Source organism: Loxodonta africana, chromosome 10, assembly GCF_030014295.1.
Source record: "Loxodonta africana isolate mLoxAfr1 chromosome 10, mLoxAfr1.hap2, whole genome shotgun sequence".
NCBI classification, from domain to species: domain Eukaryota; kingdom Metazoa; phylum Chordata; class Mammalia; order Proboscidea; family Elephantidae; genus Loxodonta; species Loxodonta africana.
The window spans coordinates 78,585,418-78,611,156 of record NC_087351.1 but is presented as its reverse complement, the minus strand read 5'-3'; the positions used below and the strand labels follow the sequence as shown (position 1 = coordinate 78,611,156).

General features: G+C 38.2%; 1 protein-coding gene across 5 annotated transcripts in view; it reads right to left on the bottom strand.

The window, feature by feature from the left end:
* GPHN (gephyrin) overlaps positions 1-25,739 on the bottom strand; it is a 570,865-nt gene that overhangs the window by 526,854 nt on the left and 18,272 nt on the right. The gene's annotated exons all lie outside the window — the stretch shown is intronic.

The following is a 25,739-nucleotide window of genomic DNA, read 5'->3' as shown; positions in this document are numbered from 1 at the left end:
CCCACATAAAACAAAAAGGAACAAATGCCCGGTCCTGAGCCATCCTCACAATCATTGCTATGCTTGAGCCCATTATTGCAGCCACTGTGTCAATACATCTCCTTGAGGGTCTTCCTCTTTTTCTCTGATCCTCTACTTTACCAAGCATGATATTCTACTTCAAGGACTGGTCTCTTCTGAAAACATGTCCAAAGTATGTGACAGGAAGTCTCACCATTTTAAGGAGCGCTGTGACTGTATTTCTTCCAAGATAGAGTTGTTCATTCTTCTGGCTGTCCACAGCATATTCAATATTCTTTGCCAACACTATAATTCCAAGACATCAATTCTTCTTCAGGTCTTCCTTATTCATTGTCCAGCATTCATGTGCATATGAGGTGACTGAAAATAGCATGGCTTGGGTCAGGGGCACCTTAGTCCTCAAGATAACATCTTTGCTTTTCAACACTTTGAAGAGGTCTTTGCAGCATATTTGCCCTATGCAATACGTCATTTCCTTTCTTGACTGCTGCTTTCATGGGCGTTGATTGTGGATCCAAGTAAAATGGAGTCCTTTACAGCTTCAATATTTTCACCATTTATCATGATGTTACTTACTTGTCCAGTTCTAAGGATTTTTGTTTCCTTTATGTTGAGGTGTAATCCATACTGAAGGCTGTAGTCTTTGATCTTCAACAGTAAGTGCTTCAAGTCCTCTTCACCTTCAGCAAGCAAGGTTGTATCATCTGCATTTTGCAAGTTGTTAATCAGTCCTCCTCCAATCCTGATGCTGTGCTCTTCATATAGCCCAGCTTTTCAGATTATTTGCTCAGCATACAGACTGAATAAGTAAATGGACTACTACGCAGCCACAAAGAGAAACGAAGTCCTGATACATGCTACAACATGGATGAACCTGGAAAACATTAAGCTGAGTGAAGTAAGTCAATCACAAAAGGACAAATATTATATGATCGTTCTTATATGAAATGACAAAAACATGCAAAATATAGAGAACAGAGTTCCTTAGTGGTTACCATGGGCAGGAGGGGAAGAGGGGAAGTCATTGTTTAGGAAGCAGTGAGTTTCTGTTAACGGCGATGAAAAACATGGTATCAAGGGCAATGATTGCACAATATGATGTTACTAAATTGTATACCTGAAAAATATTCAATTGACAAATGTTATATATATTTTTACAACACTAAAAAAAGAAACCTCAGGGTTAAACAGAATATATAAATAGCTATTCAAGATTAGATTAATGAGAGTAACATTACTCTCATTATAAACTGCATTTATAAGAATGAATTCTACACAAAATGACACGAGCAATTAAAATGAAAATGATTTAAAATGTACAACAAAGCCCTTAACAGAAGGATCACATTTTAAGCCTAAGAAAACATCAAAGGTTTCTTGAAAGGAAATCTATAATATAAAAAATATATATGGATCTGATGAGTATCATTATCTAATCTAAATCAGATTATTTTTCTTCTCTTCCTGACACCTTGTCATTGCTCAGATTAGAGAATTTCACAGAAAAATTCACTGTTTTTGATCTTCAGAAACAAACTGTTGACTTCTTTGTGTATTTTCATTGCATTTCAGTACATTTTGTATAAAAGATCAATTATAACAAGGTATTTATGCCATTTCTGAAAAGAAACTCCAAATGGGATTATCATGATGCTGTAGTTCCACCGGACTCTATAAGCTTGCAATGTTGTAAACAGTGATGCTTCCAGCAGACTGTGGTAAAGACTACCAAAACTCTTCAACTGGAAATCTATCCCACTTTTGTTTGGGAGTTTTCCTTTACAAGGGTGGAAAAAGTCATTTCCAAGTTTATTAAAGAGAAAATATTTTTATTGTGATAGCTTTTAGTAATTTTTCAAATGAATTACTGAACTACAATTCTAAAATGATTATTTTCTACTTAACACTGTCATATGTTATCTCAAGTGTATTAATTATTAGGGCCATATTACAAATTCCAGCCAGGTCAAAGAAACATTCTCAAACCAAAATGAGAATCAAGGCAAAAGGATTATCACAATTTGGAATTCCATAACTATTAGATATATTAATGGCTTATATAACTGGAAAACAGGGATTTATTACATGTGTGATTCTGAAGTAGGACACACTTTTAAAAGTCAAGTTGATTTTTGATGACAGCTTTATTTCGCCACACTTAACCTACAGAAGTCAGTGGATTCACAGGGGGACATACAGATGATCTGACAGTCAGACATCAACTGCCTTTCTTGTACTTTAATACTTTGGTTTTATTCATGAGAAAACATGGAGGCTCTAGAAATAAAATTATATACTACATTTAATAACTTTGCAATATGTTATTAAATTAAAAAGTACCTTCTTTAAATATTTCCCTCAAAATCATCATGATGCTGCCAATACAACTAAAGACAATTTCAAGATATGATATAATTTACATAAGCAGTCACTCTATTTATAAATGCCAAGTGTCTCAGTCACTGTTCACCTAAATCAGCGATGACTTGCCTTTTATTTGAAAGTGGAATTACAAGTTTCTTCACATTTGTCTTAGTTATCTAGTAATGCTGTAACAGAAAAACCGAAGTAGATGGCTTTAACAAACAAATTTATTTCCTCACAGTTTAAGAGGCCAGAAGTCCAAATTCAGGGTGCCAACTCTAGGGGAAGGCTTTCTCTCTGTCATCTCTTGGGAAGGTCCTTGTCTCTTCAGTTTTATTCCTCCTTCTCTGGAAATCTCCATGTGGCTTAGCTTCAATCTTCCCCCATTTCTGCATCTCAAGTACTTGTTTAATCTGTATTACATCTCAAAGAAATTGACTCAGGACACACCCTACACTAATTCCGTTTCACTAACAGAGCAAAGACAACCCCTTCTCAAATGGGATTATAACCACAGGCATAAAAACCAAAAACCAAACCCACTGCTGCAGAATCAATTCCAACTCATAGGGACCCCATAAGATAATGCAGAATTGCCCAACAGGATTTCCAAGGAGAAGCTGGTGGGTTCAAACTGCTGACCTTTTGGTTAGCAGCTAACCTCTTAACCATTGCACCACCAGGGCTCCAACCACAGGCAGAGAGTTAGGATTTACAACACATATTTTGGGGGGGAGACACAATTCAATCCATAACGTTCCACCCTTTGGCACCCCAAAACTCATGTCCTTGCCCCATGCAAAACACCTTCACCCCATCACATCATCCTAAAAGTCCTAAATCAACACAAATTCAAAATCTCATCTTCTGAATCATCTAAATCAAATATGGGCGACACTTTAGGTGTATTCCATCCTGGGGAAAATTCCTCTTTGTCTGTTAACCTGTGAAACCTGGAATACAAGTTATCTGTTTCCAGAGTACAATGGTAGAACAGGTACAAAGTACACATTTCCATTATGAATGGCAGAAATGGGAGGGAAAGAAGGGATAAAGTGTACCAAGCAAGTCCCAAACTAAGCAGAACAATTGTCATTATCTGTTAAGGCTTGAAAAGAATCCTCTGTTCTCTGAGAGGGTGTTGGCCCTCCCTAGATTCTGGGTGGAGGCCTCTCGGCCCTAAGTTTCAGCTTCACCTTCCATTTCCACTGGGGCAGCAACTCTGATCCCTCGATTTTGGGCAGTCCCATTCTCCTAATCCACCTGAGTGTCAACCCCATCCCCTCAGACCCAGCAAGTCCTGTTCTTCTGTCTCTTGGGTATGGCAGCCCTGTCCTCTCAACTTTGGACAGCAGCCCCATCCGCCCGGTACACCTTAATGGCAGCCCCACACTCTGGAACCGAGTTGGCAAAGATCCAACCCTTCGAAACCTAGGAGGCAGTGGCCCCACCCACTGGGATCCAGGTGACCCTAACCCCACCCTTTGAGGCCCAGGATGCCCTGCTTCCTGTGCTCCTTCCAACAGTTGTACTAATGTCTAAACTGCTCCAGCGACGGTCTTTTTCTTCTCTTGGAGGATGACAGATCTAGCTCCTTTGGCCTGTTTCCTACCTGTAAAATTACAAGAAGTAGACAGCATTCTTTCCTTTCATTCTTTCTCTGTCCCCTCCAGTCTGAGCTGATGAGTATTCTGTTGTGGTAGCTGGTTAGGTCCATCAGTCAGAGGCTTAAATCTCTTTAACAAAAGATTGTGTTGCCACATTCTTCGTGAAAATTCCAGGACACGTGTCCTTAGTTTGTACAACAGAATTTCCCAAAACTTTAAGTTTTGCTTTCATTTTGCACACTTCATTTTTAAGCTCATCTCTTTCCTCCTGCATTTTACTGTAAGTGGCAAGGAGAAACCACATGGCCCCTTTAAGATCTCGCTTAGAAATATCATCAGCCAGGTACCCAAGTTTATCAATTACATGTTCTACCTTCCATCAAACATCTGAACATAATGCAGACGAGTTCTTTGCCACTGCATAAAAAGCATCACCCTTGCCTCATTGTCCAATCACATGTCCATCATTTTCTTCCAAAGCCGCATCAGAAGCATATTTAATGCTCACATTTCCAGCAATATTCTGTTGCTGTTGCCATATGTATTCTCTAAGACGATACAGACTTTCTCTCCTCACTTCCTTCTGAGCCCTCACCAGAATTGCCTTTGATGTCTATAATTCTACCAAGAGTCTCTTCAAGGCAATCTAGGCTTTTACTATTAGGCACCTCTACGCATTACTCAATTCTAAAACTGCTTTCACATTTTAGGTATCTGTTAGAGCAGCACCCCACTCTTCCATTACCAAACTCTGTTGTAGTTATCTAGTGCTGCTGTAACAGGAATACAACAAGTGGATGGCTTTAAGAAACAGAAATTCATTTTCTCATAGTTTAGGGGGCAAAAAGTCCTAATTCAGGACACTAGCTCTAGGAGAAGGCTTTCTCTCTCTCTTTCAGCTCTGGGGGAAGTTCCTTGTCCCTTTCCTTTTCCTGGTTCCTTGGAAATCTCCATGTGGCTTGGCATCAAGAAAGAAATAAGCTCAGGATTGAGAGTCACTACTCAAATGTCACATAAAAAACCTCAAAGTTGCCACTTGTGCCCTGAAAGAAAGTCTTATTTCTTGAAGTAATACAGATGATATTGCAGAAAACCAAACCGAGAGTCTTATCCTAAGAGTGGCTGAATTACAATACCAATTGAATTCTTGACCTCCAACGGTATCTGAAGTTAAAGTAAGAGCACCGATTGGGAAGAAATGGGATAGTAAAAGATGGGATGGGAACATACGGGCAGATAATCAGGAAGCTGGGGACACTGAGCTCCTAAATTCCATTGAATCACTCCTGCCAACAGAATCAGCCCTCTTACTCCCATCTGAAGGGATTACTCCATATCTGTCTCCTAAGCCACCCTCCCCAGTAAACCCATTATCCCCTCCACCCCATCTGATGAGATTAACTCGGTTGTGTCTGAAGAGCATTTGGCTGAGATACTGCCTGGGGCAGCATCTGAACCATTGGCTGAGGCATCACCTAGGACTGATGCCTTACAAGACATTGCTGAATGTCCCCAGGACCCACCCCCACATCCCATTTTTACTTCTACACCTATAACTAAATTCCAACAAGCCCCAAAAGGTGAAGTACAAAAAGTGACCTAGGAGGAGGTATACTATACGCAAAAGAACTGGATGACTTTTCTAATATATACAAACAGAAGCCTGGGGAATATGCATGTGAATGGCTATTAAGTAATGCTGCAAGGAACATAAGGTTGGATCAGTCTGAATTTATTGATATGGGCCCATATTAGCACAGATCCTTCATTCAATGTTTCAGCTCAAGGGGTTAGAAAAGGATCTAATAGTCTATTTGGTTCATTCACTGAAGCGTGGATTAAGCAGTGGCCTATGCTAAATCAAGCTGAAGCGCCAGGCCTGCCTTGATATACTGTAAAACTGTAGAAGAAGGTATTAAAAAAAAAAGGCTTAGGGAAATCGGCATGTTACAGTAGATTTATCAGGTTGGACCCACAGACCCACCCATGGAGTGCCAGAGGACACACCTTTCACAATGGTGAGAAACAAATTTGTGAAGGGATCCCCAGCATCCTTGAAGACAGTTGTGATTGCTATTTTATGTAAGTCAGATTTGACAGCGGGGACTGCCCTACCTGAATTAAGACATCTAACTACAATGAGGAGCCCGGGTGGTGCAGTGGTCTGGTGTTCGGCTGCTAACCAATAAGGTCAGCAGTTCAAATCCACCAGCCACTCCTTGGAAACCGTATCGGGCAGTTCTACTATGTCCTATAGGGTCACTTGAGTCAGAATCGACTCGATGGCAACGGGTTTTGGTTTTTGGTAACTACAATGAGGCTGATTGGACCCCGTGGTGGAAGGGGCCAAGTGGCAGCACTTAATCAACAAAGAACCACGACCAGCCACATGCTTGCTGAGGGTAAAGGGAATGCACAGTGGGTGGTGGAAGAAAAATTAAAAAAAGAAGGTAGTTCTAAATACCAATTATGACCATGTGCCCAATTTCAGAAATAAAGACTATAATTGTTAAGAGTATTTCTTCCTTGTTTTATTACATGTGTATGTGTGTGTGTGTGTGCGTGTGTGTATGTATATACACACATATATATATAGCAATTATTTTTTTTTCCTCCCTTGTGAGATATAAGATGTAAACGGCACTAGTGTGTAACACTCATACATGTTACACACAAGTACAAGTTTGTCTTTATTTGAAGATTGTGTACAGTTTAAGGAAATGTGTACAGGTGCCAAAGTGACAAGGGTTGGACTATGATGGTTAAGGTTCTGTGTCAACTTGGCTAGGCCATGATTCTCAATGGATTGGCAGTTATGTAATGATGTAATCATCCACCATGATGTGATCAGCCAACTAGTTTTAAAGAGTGTTTACTTGGGAGTGTGGCCTACATCCAATACATATATGGATCTTCTGGAAAGGCTAGCTCGCTTGCCCTGGATCTTATATCCGGCTTATTATCATCTGACCTCCAGCTGAGCCAGTGGCCTGCTGCATTGCCTGCTAACCTTTGGATTCATCACCCTACACAGCCTGTAATCCAGAGGTCTGCCGCCTGATCTGCCAGTCTTGGGTCATCAGCCCCTATAGCTACGTGAATCAGGAGAGGCCTCCAGCCTGATGCTTGACCCACAGACTTGGAACTTGCCAGCCTCTACAACCACGTGGTCTATTTCCTTGAGATAAATCAATCTTTTTCTCTCTCTCGCTAGCCTTTGCTGGTTTGTTTCTCTAGAGGACCCAGCCTAAGCCAATATTAAACCATCGTTTTATCATTATATCCCCAACTGAGCTTGTAAAACATTTCAACATTCTAGTAGTTTTTAAACATTATCAGTTAGTTTTTTTAAATTGGGACATGAAACAAATACTTGAAGTAGAACTCTTTGTATATTCCAGCACCTGAAGATACTATAGCAACTGCCATGAAGAAATACCAATTTAAAATAGTAAGGAAATAAACAAATGTCAATATAAAGTATATATGTGAACCCTCAATGAATTCAATAAGTGTTCAAAATATCTAATATAAAGCTATATAAACAGAACTTTTAAAACTACTTTTCAAATGCAAATATACATAATTACGGAACCAAAATTTTGGCTCTGTGGATTCTGCTAATCTCTAAAAATCACTGGACAATCTGAATATATATTAGCTTCATTTCATTTTATAGATCTGAATGTATACCTAAAAAGGAATATCTAGAGAGCGTATTTAGGTATTTCTAATTATTTCCTTCGATTTCACTCCCATCGTTTTTTTTTTTTACAATCCTTTCATGAAGAAACGCTGACTTCTGCCTTGAATTTCCAATCAAGATAGCACAGTGAGTTTATACTTAGACTCACCCCATCTGCTGCAGACATAGTAACTACCGACAAAAAAGAAAGTGAAAAAAGATATTTGGCTAGGCTTAAAAAACAATATAACAACTCAATTTAAAAATGAGCAAAAGACTTGACACTTCTCCTAAAGATATATGTATATATGTCTCCTTTTAGGCAATACACATATGGCAAATGAACATATGTAAAAATCTTCAACATCATTAGCCAATTGTTGTTGTTATTAGGTGCCATTGACTCAGCTCAGACTCATAGCAACCTTATGTATAATAGAATGAAACATTACCTGGTCCTGCACCACCTTCATGATCATTGCTATGTTTGTGTACATTGTTTTGGCTACTGTGTCAATCCATCTCACTGAGGATTTCCTTCTTTTTCTCTGACCCTCTCTCTACCAAACATGATGTCCTTTTCTATCGACTTATCTTTCCTGATGATATGTTCAAAATAAGTGGGCTGAAGTCTCTATCTTCACTTCTAAGGAGCATTCTGATTTTTCTTTTTTTTAAGACTGATTTGTTTGTTCTTCTGGCATCACACAGTATATTCAATATTCTACCCTAACACCTCAGTTTGAATGCATCAATTCTTCTGTCTTCCTTTTTCACTGTCCAGCTTTCACATGCATATGAGGTGACTGAAATAGCTTCGCATTATTCTGTATGAATAATTTTTTCAACAATATTTCTCTTGCATTAAATGGAAAATACTTGTTTTAGAAAAAAACAGGTGAGTAACTTCAGCAGGCTCACTAGAATAAAGCTATCTCAATGTCATCTTCCTTTCAATTTCAGTTATACCAACACACTTAAAATTAGTATCACTTGGTCATAAATAAGCCAAAGATCACAAAGTATCAGCTGTATATTAACTGCATCTAGTTATTTTAAAACTAGATATCAGATGAATTCTGCATAGTTCTGAAAAGTACAATCGAGGATTCATTTTACTATTCTGTTAAATAGGTACCACGAATATGAGATTTTGAAATACCCTTTCTTTTTAAATAAATTTCCTCACTCAAAAACACTAATTTTATTTAACAGCTTCAAATAACTAATTATGTTATCTTTAAGTCCTTTTACCTCGATGAAATAAAGTTTTAGTGTAATGACATAATACAATGTAGTGGTTAAGAATATGGACGATCCAGACTACCTAGGTTGAAACTGTACCTCAGACAGTAAGCTATGTAACTTAGACATATCACTGTACTTCTCTGTGCCTCAGTTTCCTCATATGTAAAACTAGAATAATAGGTCATAATACCTCATCAGGTTATTATTAATTCTACATTAAAGTGTTCAGTACAGAGCCTGATACACAGTAAGCATTACTTAAGTTTTAACTGCAATTATTATTAGAGTTTATCTTCTGTGATACAGAAAAAGTCTTGGACTGGAGCTTAAATTCTAATTCTGCTACTTGTTAGATCTTTGAGCAATTTACCTGACTTCTCTGAGCCTCCATTTTCTTACCAGTAAAATGATGGACTCCAAGGTCTCTGTTTCAGTTTGAGAATTGCCAACTATGTTACCATGTCATAAGGCAAAAATTCACAACTACCTCTCTCTTATTAAATTAGGGACTCGTATCATCTGTCTCTCTCCAACTCACTCTGCAATTATTCCTTTCTCCTTAACTTCTTGTCATTTTTTTTTATTATCCATTTTCAAATACACTAATTTTCTTCAGATTCCAGACCCACCTTTTTCTTCTATTTGCCTCTGGTAACATTTTCTTAGGGGCCTGAAACAACTGTATTCTCACTTGTCTCTACTTAGTCATGCCATCTCCCATAATCTCAGTCTAGTCATGGTCTACCACTCTGTGATGGAATAATAACACCAACAACACAGCATTTTTATAGCACTTTTACATTCATTACCTCATTTAAGTCACATAACCACCACCCTGTGAAATATTATCAAGCTCAGAAAATGAATGTGACCTATGACATGTAGAGCCAAGATATGAACCCAGGATAATAGCCTCAAAACACTGTGTTTTTTGTGTTATTCTTCATTGTTTCCTTTCTTAGTAGAATCAGCATGAAATTAGTTATCAAGAAAATCTAAATTATTTACAATGAAATTAGTTTGAACATCAATTCTGACCTTGTATAGGACATATCACCACTCTGCATCTGTTTCCCCATTTATAACACTGGCATAACACAAGGGTTTTATAAGGATAAAACAATAAAATATGCTTTATAAAACCTAAGAGACTATACTTTTTTCACTACCTTATTCTTACTAATATCTATCTCTTTCTGATCCGCTGTGTACCTATACCTTCTCCCCTTGGACCATGTAGCAAACTCCTAAATCAGCTTTTACTTACCCTTCTGAATTACCCCCTAGTTCTCAGACTCTTCTGTTGCTTTTAACACATAGAGGAGACCTTCCATGTTTGGAAAGTTTGTTTCCACAGAACAGGGGAAATATAGCCATTCAAATATTAGTTGGTCATCAACTACATGCCAGGAACTGTGAATCAGAAAACACTATGTAAAGCAAAACAAGAGACCTACTAAAATGAGAGGAAGTTCATTAAAAATTTGACCAATTTTTTACCCATCTACAAAAAGCTAAGAGATCTCTTTTCCCTCCTCTCTTTCCATCTCCTCTGATGAGCAGGGGAGGAGAATAATGAGGAAAACTGGGTTCAGTTGGAAAGGCTGTGCCAAGGAAAATGGATGAAACAAGGTATCTAAAAGTCTCCAGCACTTCCAATATTTCCAGATACCCCAAATAAAACATTGGCAACTAAGAAACAGGAGAATAAAGAAAAAATTACTGAACGTATATAACACACTAGTTACTGTCTGAAGTTCACACAGTTACATCATTGAATTCAATATCTACACAACCTTGAGATGTCGGCATTCTTCTTCCACTCAACATATATTTACAAAGCACCTATTATGTGCTAGGCACTGTTCCAGGTACTTACAATGTATCAGTCAACAAAATATACAAATATGCAAAGAACCTTGCACTCTGGAAGTATTCTAACAAAAAGGGAAAGACAATAAAAATGAACCCAATAAGTTAATTAAGAATTATACAGAGGTGGAAACAAAATGTCGCTATAAACAGATGTGCCATGCTGTCCCTCTGCACCACACCCAGAAAGCTAAATAAAACAGATACAAACATCAATCCCAGAACCCTAACCATCAAATGATGGATAAAGAACTAGATTGAGCACTGAATGGAAGAAGAAACTAAGGGAGAACAAAGAATGAGGGGAGATATGGAGTGGAGGTCCCCTGCCAGGGAACACAGTGCAGCATTGCCATCTTGGTATGTAGCCAGCAATGATCACAGAAAGTATGGGAAGGCAACTTAATGGAGCTCACAACAGGAGACTGAGCACCCACCCTGTACACCATTCCTCCCGTCCCACTGCCCACCCCCTGTGCCACCGTGTCTAAAACATTCCCAGTGCCACATCTGGCCGGCACTGCCTTCCCACCCCTGCCACTTGACCAGCTGCTGAACAACAGGAATGCTGAACAACAGTAAGTGAGCCCATGCCATTTCCCATATGACAATTCACCTACCTGGCAAGGGGCTGTGAACATTCCAACACGGCAACAAGAACATCAGGTGGCAGACAGCACCTGCCCAGTCCACCCTTGGCCACCTTGCCAAATTAGTGTACGGCAAAGGAGGCTCACCCTGCTTACAGCTGCCTTGCCCAGCCAAACAAGGAGGTAAGAACTACTACAGATGAGCAAGCAGCAAAACATGCCTGGCCCACTCACCCTGAAATATCAAAACAAAACAAAAAAGCAGGACAAAACAAATGAACATACAATCAATAAATAAAGAAAATAATGCCTAAATGCCTCAAAGACAGCGGACAATATGAAAACATATAAAAAGGCAGGACAAGATGGCTCCAGAGACTGACCAAAATAAAGAATCAGATGACCTTCCAGTAGAAGAAAAGGCAGTAGAACTACCTGTTGCAGAATTCAAAAGACTAATATTTAGGCTCTTCAAGAGATTAAGAAAGAGATCAAGGAAAGCACAGATAAAACCAAAGGAAAACAGCCAAAATCAAGGAAAACATAAACAATGCAATAGAAGAATTCAGGAAATGAATACAAGAACAAAACATTAAAATAAATAATTAGAAATCACACAAAAACAACAACTAGAAATCCAAAAGATAAACAACAAGATTTCAGAAATGGACAATTCCGTACAAGGTTTTATGAGTAAATTTGATACAATGGAACAGAGTGAGATTGAACACAAATCCATGGACGTCACTTTGGGGAAATATCTGAGAAAAGAATGAATGAAAATTAAGAAAATCTAAGAATTATGTGGAACACAATCAAGAGTAAAAATCTGCACATGACTGGAGTTCTAAAACAGAGGAAAAAATGGAAAACACAGAGAAGATCGTTGAAGATTTACTGGCAGAAAACTTCCCAAACATCATGAAAGACAAAAAGCTGACCCTCCAAGCTCAACAAACCCCATATAGGATAAAAATATAGGATAGACCCCCAAAAGTCACCAAGACATAGCATAATCACACTTGCCAAAACCAAAAACAAAGAAAGAATCCCGAGAGCAGCTCAAGAAAGGGGAAACAATAAGGCTAGACCCTGAGTACTCAGCAGAAACTATGCAGGCCAGAAGGCAATGGGATGACCCATATAAAACCTTGAAAGAAAAAAATTCACAACCAAGAATAATATATCCTTCAAAACTCTCTCTCAAATACGATGGCAAAATTAGGGCATTTCCAGATAAACAGAGATTAAGGAAATTTGCAAAAATCAAATCCAACTTTCAAGAAATGTTAAAGGGAATCCTTCAGTTAGAAGACCAACAACATCAGACAACAGGAAAACAGAGGCCAATCTATAAATGATGACAATGTCAAAACAATAAAATGGGAAATAAACAGTGTAGGTATAGAACTTGCAAATGGAGAGGAAGTCAAGGCAATATCAAGTAATAAAAGACTGGTTCAAACTGAGGAAGATAAGGATAAATTTCAAAGTAACCACAAAGAGCGTTAATAAACCTACTCATCAGAATCAAAAAGAAAACAAACATAGAGTCTATAAACACAAAATCTACAATAACAAAAGAAAAGAAAATCCATGAACAAAAGGAACTCAGCACAGGAGTAAGAGGAACCAAGAAAATGTTAGCACCCCCCCCCCAAAAAAAGCACAACAATGTGACAGCAATAAACTCATACTTCTTAATAATCACAATGAACGTAACTGGTTTAAATGCACCCATAAAGGAGACAGAGATTGGAAGAATGGATTAAAAAAAAAGACCCAGCAATATGCTGTCTACAAGAGACACACCTTAGACACAATAACATAAATATATTAAAAAAACAAAGAATGGAAAAAATATATCAAGCAAATGGTAACTAAAAAAGGGCAGGTATGGCAATACTAATCTCAGATAAAATAGACTTTAAGGAAAATCAACAATAAAATAACAGGAAGGACATTATATAATGATAAATGGACAACCCACCAAGAATATATAACCTTAATATCTATACGCCTAATTATAGGGCTATAAAATAAACTCTAACAGCCCTGAAAAGAGAAATAGTTCCACAATAGTAGTAGACTTCAACGCACGACTCTCAGTAAATGACAGAACATCTAGAAAGAAACTCAACAAAGATACAGAAGATCTAAAAGCCAAAACCAACCAACTAGACCTCATGGACACATACAGAACACTCCACAGCAGCAAAGCATACATTCTTTCTAACACTTACAGAACATTCTCCAGAATAGACCACATCTTAGGCCACAAAGCAACTCTCAATAAAACCCAAAACATCAAAATAATACAAAGCACACCCTCTTATCACACCATGAAAGTAGAAATAAATAACAGGATGAGGAAGGATAAATAATCAAATATATGGAAAATGAATAACACCTTGCTTAAAAACAACTGAGTAATAGAAGAAATCAAAGAGGGAATTAAAAAATGCGTAGAGTCAAATGAGAATGAAAACACATCATACCAAAATCTTTGAGACACAGCAAAGGCAGTGCTCAGAGGTCAATTTACACCAATAGATGCACATATCAAAAAAGAAGAAAGGGATAAAATCAAAATGTTAGCTTTACAATTTGAACAGGGATCACAATAAAGGGCCCCAGACTCAGCTGCAGAAAAATGTAGAGCAAAATTAAAACTCACCAAAAAAGACCAGACATATTGGTCTGACAGAAACTGGAAATAAATGAAACAGAGAACCTCCAAAGATTACACAAGAAAACTACAGGAACTAATAGAAAGAATCAGCAGAGCAGCAGGATGTAAGATCAACATACAAAAATCAGTGGGATTCCTAAGTGGCTGGTGGATTTGAACCGCCGACCTTTTCATCAGCAGCCGAGCTCTTAAACACTTCACCACCAGGTTCCTTACACACAAAGAAAACATCAAAAAGGAACTCAAGAGAACAGTATCATTTATGATAGACCCTAAAATAATACTTATTAATAAATCTAACCGGAGACATAAAAGACCTATACAAAGAAAATCATAAAACATTACTGCAAGAAACCAAAAGAGACCTACAGAAATGGAAAAACATACCACGCTCATGGATTGGAAGACTCGATATTGTCAAAGTGTCAATTCTACCCAAAGTAATCTACAGACATAATACAATCCTAATCCAAATACAAACAGCATTTTTTAACAAGATGGAAAAACTAATAACTAGTTTTATATGGAAACAAAAGAGGTCCTGCATAAGTAAAGCATTATTGAAGAAGGAAAAGGAAGTAGGAGGCCTCATACTACCTGATCTCAGAACCTACTTACAGGCCCAGTAGTCAAAACAACCTGGTACTGGTACAATGACTGACACATAGACCAATGGAATAGCATTGAGAAACCCAGATGTAAATCCATACACTTACAGTCAACTGACTGTTGACAAAGGCCCAAAGTCCATTCCATGAGGAAAAGACAGCCTCTTTAACAAATGGTGCTAGCAAAACTGGATGTCCACCTGTAAAAAAAAAGAGAAACAGGACCCATACACAAAAACTAATTCAGGATCAAAGACCTAGATATAAAACCTAAAACTATAAAAATCATGGAAAAAAAATAGGGACAATGCTAGGGGTCCTAACATACAGCATAAATCGGATACGAACCATAACTAACAATGCACAAACATTAGAAGATAAACTAGGTAACTAAAAATTAAACACTTTTGCTCATTAAAAGACTTCAACAAAAGAGTAAAAAGAGAAACTACAGACTAGGGAAAAAAAAATTGGCTACGACATATCCGACAAGGGTCTAATCTCTAAAATCTGTAAGATACTGAAACACCTCAACCAAAAGACAATCCAATTAAAAATAAGCAAAGGATATGAACAGACACTTCACCAAAGTAGACATTTAGGTGGCTAACAGACACATGAGGAAATGCTCAAGATCACTAGCCATTACAAAACTACACTAAGGTATCCTCTCACTGCAACACTACTGGCACTAATTAAAAAAAAAAAGACACAAAATAACAACTGCTGGAGAGGTTGCTCTTTGGAAACTCTACGGGGCAGTTCTACTCTGTCCTGTAGGGTCACTAGGAGTCAGAATCGGCTCAACGGCAATGGGTTTGATTTTTTGTTTGTTTGGTATAGTTTCTCCAGAGGGCAGTGGTGGCTCAGTAATAAAATTCTCACCTTCCATGGAGGATACCTGGGTTTGATTCCCAGCCAATGTACCTGATAGGCAGCTACCACCTGTCTGTCAATGGAGGATTGAGCATTGCTATGATGCTGAACAGGTTTTAGCAGAGCTTCCAGACTAAGAATTTCTTCCAATTCTTCCAGACTAAGATGGACAAGGAAGAAAGGTCTGGCAATCTACTTTAGAAAATCAGTAAATGAAACCCTATGGATCACAGAAATGGCACAGGACCAGGAAGCATTTCATCCCGTTGTGCATGGGGTTGCCGTGAATGGGGGCCTACTTGACGGCAGCTAACAACAATGTCATTTTTCCAAGCAAGACAAGGAAGTTGAGGGTATATACAAAGGACTGAAGGATATGTGCCACAGATAATGAAGGACCAGGAAATTTAAGTTGGACAGAGAAAGGGACAGAGGGCCAACTGAAACATGGTAGGATCAATAAATCATTTCTTGTCTCTTTTCTAATAAATAAGACTTAAATACGTCGCCCAAATCACACAGCTACTGAGTGGCATAACTGGAATCAAATCTGAATCCGGGCCCACTTCACTCAAGCAACTGTTTCCATGGTACTGACAGCACAAAACTGCCTCGCAAATTTGATTTAAAATTGGCATACTAACCTCCACCAGGAGGGACCTTAGCAAAATTATGTTTTCACATTTTTTCCCAGCCTCTTTCATCTCCCTGTTTTCCATGTTCCAAATGTTCTTCAGTGTCAAAACTCTGAAATACTACTAAGATTTACCCTCCCCCTATATCTACAAAATCACTTTCACTTTTCCTGACAGATGGACCTTTGATGAAAATCTGAACCACTAACAATTCCTCTGAATAGAAAAAATATCTATAAATACAAATGGCTAAATAAACTTAACCTTCTTCATGGTGGGTATGTTCATGCTAAATGGGAGTCTGATTAATCAACTTTAACCCCCACTGTGAAATACCCTCGGTAGAAACAATTGAGCTCAATCAAGAACCTTTCTGTTCTTGATTTTCTTTCTAGTACACCCTCCTTTAAAAAAAACATCCTTTACAAAATCCCAGGATTCTGATTTTTATCTTCTCTCAGAGAACGAAAAGTGATGACACTGACATGCTATGGGTCAGACTCACACTTGGGTTAAAGATACTTTATATCTGGAACTGTAAATTGAACATTATTGTAAGTCTGGGACAATCTGGCAAAGCAAGACAGAAATGTAGCCAGTTTGAGGGTGCTACTGTTATTATGAGTAAATGGATGAAATGACAAAGGTCTTATTTATAATTTATTTCAAGACTACTATTTTTAAAGAAACCAACAAGTTAGCATAATAAGATTCCAATCCTGAATACACATCTAACTATGATCAGTGATTATCTTGGAGAAAAGAGGTAGAACTCTGTTGTAAACACTATACATCTCTGTATTTCCAATTAGCAGTGTAGTAGATTTTATGACTATTTGCAAATATTCATTCTGCCTTCCTTCAAAAGGATAATCACTCCTGCCCGTTCGTATGTAAGTTATAGTACTCCCTGGAAGTAAACACCCCTGCACCGTTGACTTTTGCCTTAGCCATATGATGTGCTTCAGCCAACGACATACAAGCAAACATCCAAACAGTTTTAAGAGCCACTGTGTATTTCTGCCAGATTTCTTTTTCCTCTCTGTTATAAGAACAACATGGCCCAAATAGGAGTTGTTCTCCAACCTGCATCCCAGAATTAGAAGATACATAGAGCAAGCACAGAGTCACTGTCAATCTTCAGCCAACATGTAGCATAGCAAAAAATAAACCTTCATTGTTGTAAGCCACTGAAATATTGAGGTCATTTATTATGTAGCAAAGCTTAGCAAAAGTTAATACAGCATGTATTATTTTTGCAATCAGAAAGAAACAGATTCCACTTCAACTTTTAAGAACAGCAGTTATTACAATACCTCAATGATAACTAGAAAAAAAAATGAAGGAATTACAATCATATTTTTAAAGACATCAGAAAGCTCAGGAAGTGACAAGAAGTAGTAAACTAAAATTCCTTCCTGGGTGAGTTAAAAAAATCACCTCCCATTTTCTTTCCCAGGTGCATTTAAAGATTCCGGACAGAGACCGAGAATTGAGTTTGTCCCAGGCAGGAGTCTACTAGTGAAAACAGAAAGTAGGGCTTTTCACTGAGGCAGACATGTAACTAGAAAGCCCCAAATGCAAGGCTAAAAGGGATATTTGCTGAGTTGCATGGTGATGCAGGAGGATGAGGCGCTGAGCTAGAAAGGCAATGTGAAACTTCCCCCAATCTCAATGAAGAAAAAGTCTTGCTGAAAAAGGATTTACCACAAACACATCTCACACACAGCCACCACCTGTCTGTCAGCGGAAGTCTGCATGTCGCTATGGTGCTGACCAGGTTTCAGCGGAGCTTCCAGACTAGGACAGACTAGGAAGAAAGGCCTGGTGATCTACCTATGAAAAATCAGACAATGAAAACTCTATGAAACACAATGGTTCGATCTCCTTGTGCATGGGGTTACCATGAGTCAGGGGCTGGCTCAAAAGCAGCTAACAATTACAGTCATAGTTGGTGATTTTAAGATACCTCTGTCACAACTGATAAAAATATCAGGAAAAACAAAAACACTAAAGATGTAAAAGATTTGAACAATAGTATTACCAAACTGACCTCATTGACACAGAATACTAACCTTTGCAATTGCAGAATAAACATCATCTATTTTACTGGATAGAAAAAAGGAAAATTTTTCAGGCCAACAAACTTTGATACCAAAACCTGACAAAAAAGGAAAATTACAGCCAATATTTTCACGAATAGATGTAAAAATCATAAACAAAATATTAATAAATGGAATCCAAAACCAAGAAAACCAAATCCATTGCCGTCAAGTCGATTCCAACTTATAGCGACCCTATAGTACAGAGCAGAACTGCTCCACAGGGTTTCCAAGGAGTGGCTGGTAGATTTGAACTGCCGACTTTTGGTTAGCAGGCATAGTTCTTTAGCCATTATGCTACCAGCGCAGTGATACCTAAAAGGGATAACACATTATGACAAAGTAGGGTTTATCTCAGGAGTGTAAGGCTGGCTTAACACTTGAAAATCAGTGTAAGGCTGGCTTAACACTTGAAAATCAGTGTAATGCACTACATTACAGAATTAAGAACACAAGCCACGAGATTTATCTGAATTAAAAGCAAAACTTTTTTGATAAAAGTTAACACCCGTTCGTAATTTAGAAAATTCTTAGAAAACTAAAGATAGGAACGTCTTTAATTAAGGGTACCTATAAAAACCTACAGCTAACATCATAATTCCACCACCCATCTGTCATTTTATAGTACTATAGTAGTCTGTGGGTTGCTGTGATGCTAGAAGCTATGCCACCAGTATTTCAAACACCAATAGGGTCACCCATGGTGGACAGGTTTCAGCAGAGCTTCCAGACTAATACAGACTAGGAAGAAAGGCCTGGGACCTACTTCTGAAAATTGGTCAGTGGAAATCCAATGACTCACAACAGAATATTATCTGATACAGTGTTGGAAGATAAGCCCTTCAGGTTGGAAGGTACTCAAAATACACAGGGGCCACAACCATGGACTCGCGCATACCAATGGTTGTGAAGATGATGCAGGATGGGGCAACATTTTGTTCTGTCCTACAAGGGATCATCATGAGTCATAGTCGACTCAACAACAACTAACAACAACTACATCATAATTAATGGTGAAATAGTGAATATTTTTTCCTAAATTCAGAAATAAGACAACCACTGTTTCTATTAAACATTGTCCTGGAAGTTGTAGCCACTGCAATAAGAAAAAACAAAGAAACAAGTATAAAGATGGGAAAGGAATAAGTCAAATTATCATTATTCTCTGATGATGTGGTTGTATGCATAGGAAACACAAACGAATCTACAAACTATTAAGTATTAAAAATACGCAAATTTATACGGTGCTGTTTACAAGATCAAAATACAAAAATCAATTACATTTCTATGTATTAGTATGGAACAGCTGGAAAATGAAATTTTAATAAACAATACCATTTATAATAGCATTAAAAAACTCAAATCCCCAGCATAAAAATCAAACAAAAAGGTATAAGGGTTCTACATTAAAAACATAAAACACTGCTGAAGAATTTAACGACCCAAATAAATGGATAGATAATTCATGTTCATGGAGTGGAAGACTCTATATTGTTAATATGTCAATTCTCCCGAAATTGATTAGCTTTAAGGCAATCCCAATCAAAATCCTGACAGGCTTCCTTTTTTTTTTTTTTTTAATTGTTATCTGATTCTAAATGCATATGAAAACACAAAGGACCAAAAAAAAAAAAAAAAAAAAAAACCCTGTTGTCATGGAGTCAATTCTACTGATAGTGACCCTTTAGGACAGAGTAGAACTGTCCCCTAAAGTTTCCAAAGAGCGGTTGGTGGATTCAAACTGCTGACCTTTTGGTCAGCACTATGCCACCAGGGCTCCAATAAAGGACCCCAGTATAGCCATAGATATGCTGAAAAAGAACAAAATAATTGGAGAACTTATACTACCAGGTATTAAGAAGTGGTGTAAAGCAATAGTAATTAAGAAAGAGACAAATAGACTAGTGGAACATAATATACACTCTAGAAAGAGTCCACCTGATTTATATCAAAGGTACCCTGCAATCCAGTGGGGAAAATGGCACTGAGGCAAATGAATATCCACGTTAAAAAAGAATATTCTTGATCTTTACCTCACATCATTCATACAAATTAATGTAAAATGCATCATAGAGATACAAGTGAAGGGCAAAACAGTAAAGCTTTTACAAGAAAGCATTGAAGAATATTTTCATGATCCTGAAATAGGCAAAGATTTCTCTAACAAGACATAAAAAACCACTAACCATAAAAAAAAGAACTTGATAAATCAGACTTCATTAAAATGAAGAACTTTCATTTGTTCAAAGGCACCATTAAAAGAACAAAAAGACTAATCACAAAGTAGGGGAAGATATCTGAGGCACACTTGGATGGACCACCAACCTTTCAGCGAGTAGTCAAGCACTTAGTTATTTACATCACCCAGGGACTCCTTTCGTAGGTATACCAACAAAATTAAGACCATACGTTTATCAAAAGGCATATATAAGAATATAGCAGCTTTATTCATAACAGCCAAAAAACTAAAGACGAATGAAATCTCCATTAACAGAATAACGATCCATTCATTCAACAAAATACCACGTAATAACAAAAAGAATGAACTACACACAACATAGATAAATATCATAGACATGATGATGAGTGTTTTAGTCATCTAGTGCTGCTATAACAAAAATACCACAAGTGGGTGGCTTTAACAAAGAGAACTTTATTCTCTACAGTCTAATAGGCTACAAGTCCAAATCCAGGGCGTCAGCTCCCGGGGAAGACTTTCTCTCTCTGTCGGCTCTGGACAAAGTCCTTGTCATCAATCTTCCCCTGGCCGAGGAACTTCCCAGGCCAGGGACCCCGGGTCCAAAGGATGCACTCCGCTCCTGGTGCTGCTTTCTTGGTGGTATCAGGTCCCCATGTCTCTCGGCTCGCTTCTCTCTTTTATATCTCAAAAGAGATTGGTTTAAGACACAATCTAATCTTGTTGTTGTTGTTAGGTGCCATCGATTTGGTTCCAATTCATAGTGACCCTATGTACAAAAGAACGAAACAATGCCCGGTCCTGTGTCATGTCCACAATCTTGTGATGGTTAAGCCCATTGTTGCAGCCACTGTGTCAACCCATCTCGTTGAAATCTAATCTTATAGATCTCATCAATATAACTGCTGCTAATCCATCTCGTTGACATCATAGTGATAGGATTTACAACACGTAGGGAAATTGCATCAGATGACAAAATGGCAGACAATTACACAATACCCAGAATCATGACCTAGCCAATTTGACAGATATTTTGGGGGGATACAATTCAATCTATGACAATGAGTGAAAGAAGTCATTCCATTTATAAGAATTCTAAAGCAGGCAAAACTAATCTATGCTATGATAAAACCTGAACAGTGATTACTCAGGGGGAGGTGCTGATTGCCAAAGGCATGAAGGAGGATTCTGGAGTGCTGGAAATGTTCTTACATCTTGAACTGGGTGGTACTTACAAGAACCTATACATATGAAAAAGTCAACGTGTACACAATTAACATTTGTGCATTTTACCATATGCACGTTATATCCCAATTGTAAAATCTGCTACTACAGCAAGTAATTTAAATAGATGTCTACTTCACCTCACTTATGTTGGACATGTTATCAGAAGGGACATCATGCCTGGTGAATTAGAGGGACAAATCTGCCCACTACAGAGAATAAAAAAAAAGAGAGAGAATACACTGTATTAAAAAAAAAAAAAAAAAAAACCCAAGACTAGGAGTAAGGTAGAATCCCTGGTGGTGCAAACAGTTAACATGCTCAGGTGCGAAATAAAAGGTTGGAAGTTTGAGTCCAGCCAGAGGCGCCTCGGAAGAAACATCTGGCAATCTACTTCTGAAAAGTCTGCCACTGAAAACTCAGTGGAGCATAATTCTACTCTGACACACATGGGCTAGCCATGAGATGGAATCTACTCCACAGCACATTTGGACTAAGGTGGCCTGGGTTTTAGCCCAACTCTGTCACTTAGATGTGTAACCTTAAGTAAGTCATTTAACAGGGCTTAGTTTCTTCACCTACGAGAGTGGATTAGTCCAGATAAACCTTAAAGTTCTTTCTGGATCCAAAACCTTAGTCTTTCAAGTAAACTGTTTAATTAAAAATACATATTCTCAAATTTCAAACTGCCATATAGTCACCTAAGGTCTGAATGCAAAAAAACTGAGTTAGCTCTTACAAATTCTAATTCAAGAACATTAAAATCAGATAACCACATGCTGCTGTTTATCCAGGACTCCCTATACCTGTATTTAAATTCACCAACTCTAGCCTAGATACTTTGGTGCCACCCCTACAGCAGCCAAGAAATCTGACAGCCAGATTACCCTTCCTTCCTTTACCTTACCTTTCTTTCCTAAGGATGGCTTATTCATTCTTCCAGGCCCCACTCAAACACTACCTTCTTTAAAACGCCATCCCTCCTATAGTTATTCAGTCAAAATTAATTGTTCCTTCCTCTGTGCACCCACAGCATGTAGCCTGTTCTTCTTTTATAGTTTTTATTTCATTCTGTATTTTAGTTACTTGCTTTCATGTATGCAAGTGGGTCCTTTCCAGAGAAAGGATATGCCCACTCAGCCAGTCAGATCAGCCAAATTATCCTTGGTAATCAGTGGGTGACAGACAGCACAGTAAGATCACCTTCATACTTTGTTTCTATGTTAACGGTAGCAAGCTACAATAGTAGATACTAAACACCCCTACTCAAAGCAGTGGGAGATTACAAGGAATACTCAAGATACTGAACTAATTCCAACGTCTACTTTCATCTACTCTCCAGTAGAATAATCAAATAACTAAAGGTAGATGAGGAAAGAAGTAAATTAGGCCTATAATGGAGAAAAAAATTATTTATTAAAATAATTAACAAATTATTTTATGTTATTAAATAGACGGTTGGAGAGGAGGCAAGTGGACTACCCGGGTACTATATATTTTCATCCCTTTTCTGTTAACTGACTCTGCTCTTGTCCTCCTGGTTGGTACAACATAAGCTCTATCCCTTGATCACAGATGACTAGTCCAAGATAATCCAAGTTCTTCCTCAAAAATTTTAGGAACACAATTCTGAAAATAAAGTCAGTCCCTCTCTGAATGGCTGAAGTAGTAAGGTGTAAACAGTAAGTGAGTTGCTGAGAGTAGTTATTTCCAGTGTGGAAAAGGGAGATCCATGGTAAAGTAAATGAGGCTGATCTGAAGAGTAAAACAAACATGAAAAACAATCTGAGGTCCAAACCCTGAATCCAGAACTCCTACGGCCTCACCCTGTATTTGGATTTTGTGAGTCGGATTCCCCAATGTTCTTATAACAAATTTCCCATTTTACTATAAAACCTGCTGCCGTCGAGTTGATTCTGACTCATAGCAACCCCATAGGGCAGAGCAGAACTGCCCCATAGAGTTTCCAAGGAGCACCTGGTGGATTCGAACTGCTGACCTTTTTGTTAGCAGCCGTAGCACTTAACCACTATAACAAATTTCCCATTTTACTGTACCTAGTTCAATTTGAGGAAACCCTGGTGGCGTAGTGGTTAAGTGCTACGGCTGCTAACCAAAAAGTCAGCAGTTCGAATCTGCCAGGTGCTCCTTGGAAACTCTATGGGGCAGTTCTACTCTGCCCTATAGGGTTGCTATAGAGTCGGAATCGACTCGACAGCAGTGGATTTGGTTTGGTTTTTGCTTTAGTTCAATTTGAAGCATCTCTTAGAACCAAAACAATCTTGTGATAGACTGCTATTTTGGTGACCTCCAATTAACTAAGCATCCCAATATTCATACTCTTAAGTAGCCCCTTCCAAACAATGACTCTGGACTAGGCTTGTAATGCTTTGACCAATAGAATAATGGCAGAAGTAAAACTTCTTAACTGGCCTGGCAGCTTCTGCTTCTTCCCTCTCACAATGCTTGCTCTCAGAGTACTTCTTGGAACCCAGCCATCACACCATGAGGCAAATGCATCAGCAACATAGTGAGACCTACATGTAGGAGAATCAAGGCCCTGGCCAACAGTCCGACATGAACTCCTAAGTGAGAACCTCCAGATGACTGCAGCTATATCAGAACACCAGCTGACACCACCTGTCTTAGTCTGGGTTCTCTAGCAGAACAAAACCACTGAGATGTGGATGGATGGATAAACAGATAGACAGACAGAGAGACAGATAAATAGATGAAGATATACTTCAAGAGGCTGGCTCACGTAATTGTGGGGCCACCAGGTTCAAACCCGTAGGTCAGGCAGCAGGCCAGAGGCTTCTGCAGGCTTATGTTCCAAGATCTGTATGTCAGGCGACCAGAAGAGTACAGGTCAAGTGAGAGAGAGCGTGAGCTCTTTCAGGATATCCATTTATATTCTGGAGAAACCACATCCCGAAGGAAACTCCCTTTTTAACCGCTTGGTTGATCATATTAGATCACACCATGGAAGGTTATTATATTACATTACACTATAGCACAGTAACCAAACCAGTATCTAGCCAAACCACTGAGAATCACAGCCTAGCCAAGTTGACACATAAAATTAGCCATCATATCACCTAAAGAGAAGTATGCAGTTAATTTATAGCAATATTAGAGATATGAAATTGTAGTTTTAAGCTACTGTTTTGTGATGGTTTGTAATGTAAATCCTAATATAAAAGTTTAATTCACATGCAAGTAACTTGGAATTTGATTTTTCCTAATAGAGAATATGTATTAAAGGAGGGGAGGGGCCCTAGTGGCACAGTGGTTAAAGCGCTCAGCTGCTAACCTAAAGGTTGGCAGTTCGAATCCACCAGCTACTCCACGGGAGAATGATGCGGCAGTCTACAGCGTTGGAAATCCTATGGAGTAGCTCTATTCTGTCCTATAGGGTTGCTATGAATCAGAATAGACTCAATAGCACCGGGTTGAGGTCAGCAAACTATGACCCAAGAGCCAACCTTGGTCCACCATGTGTTTTTGAAAACAAAGCTTTATTGAAACACATATTTATTTACTGACATATTGTCTATGGCTGCTTTCGTGATACAAGGGCAGAGCTAACTATCTGCAATAGAAGTCATATGACCGAAAAGGCCTAAAATATTTACTGTCTGGCCCTTTATATAAAGTTTGGGAAACCTTGCCCTACAGTTCTTGGCAAGTGTTTTAATATATAAATGACTTAAAACATAAACCTACTTTACAACCAAGTCCTCATGCTTAAAGGATGGCATTATACATATTTAGTAGCTTTAGGCTAACACAGTGCAAAGCACATCACATGGTACACTGTTATCAAGACTAATACATTACTCATGGACAGGAAAACAACAGTTATAAAATCCAATCGTAACTATTTAGCTGCTTAAAAGCTTCTGCTTTGGAGGGTCTCCATTATTTGTAACTTTTTCTTATTAGATATGACCCATTTCTGAATAACAGTTAAGAATCAGAAAGCAATTCATGTTTCATTACTATGCAAGCTGACATT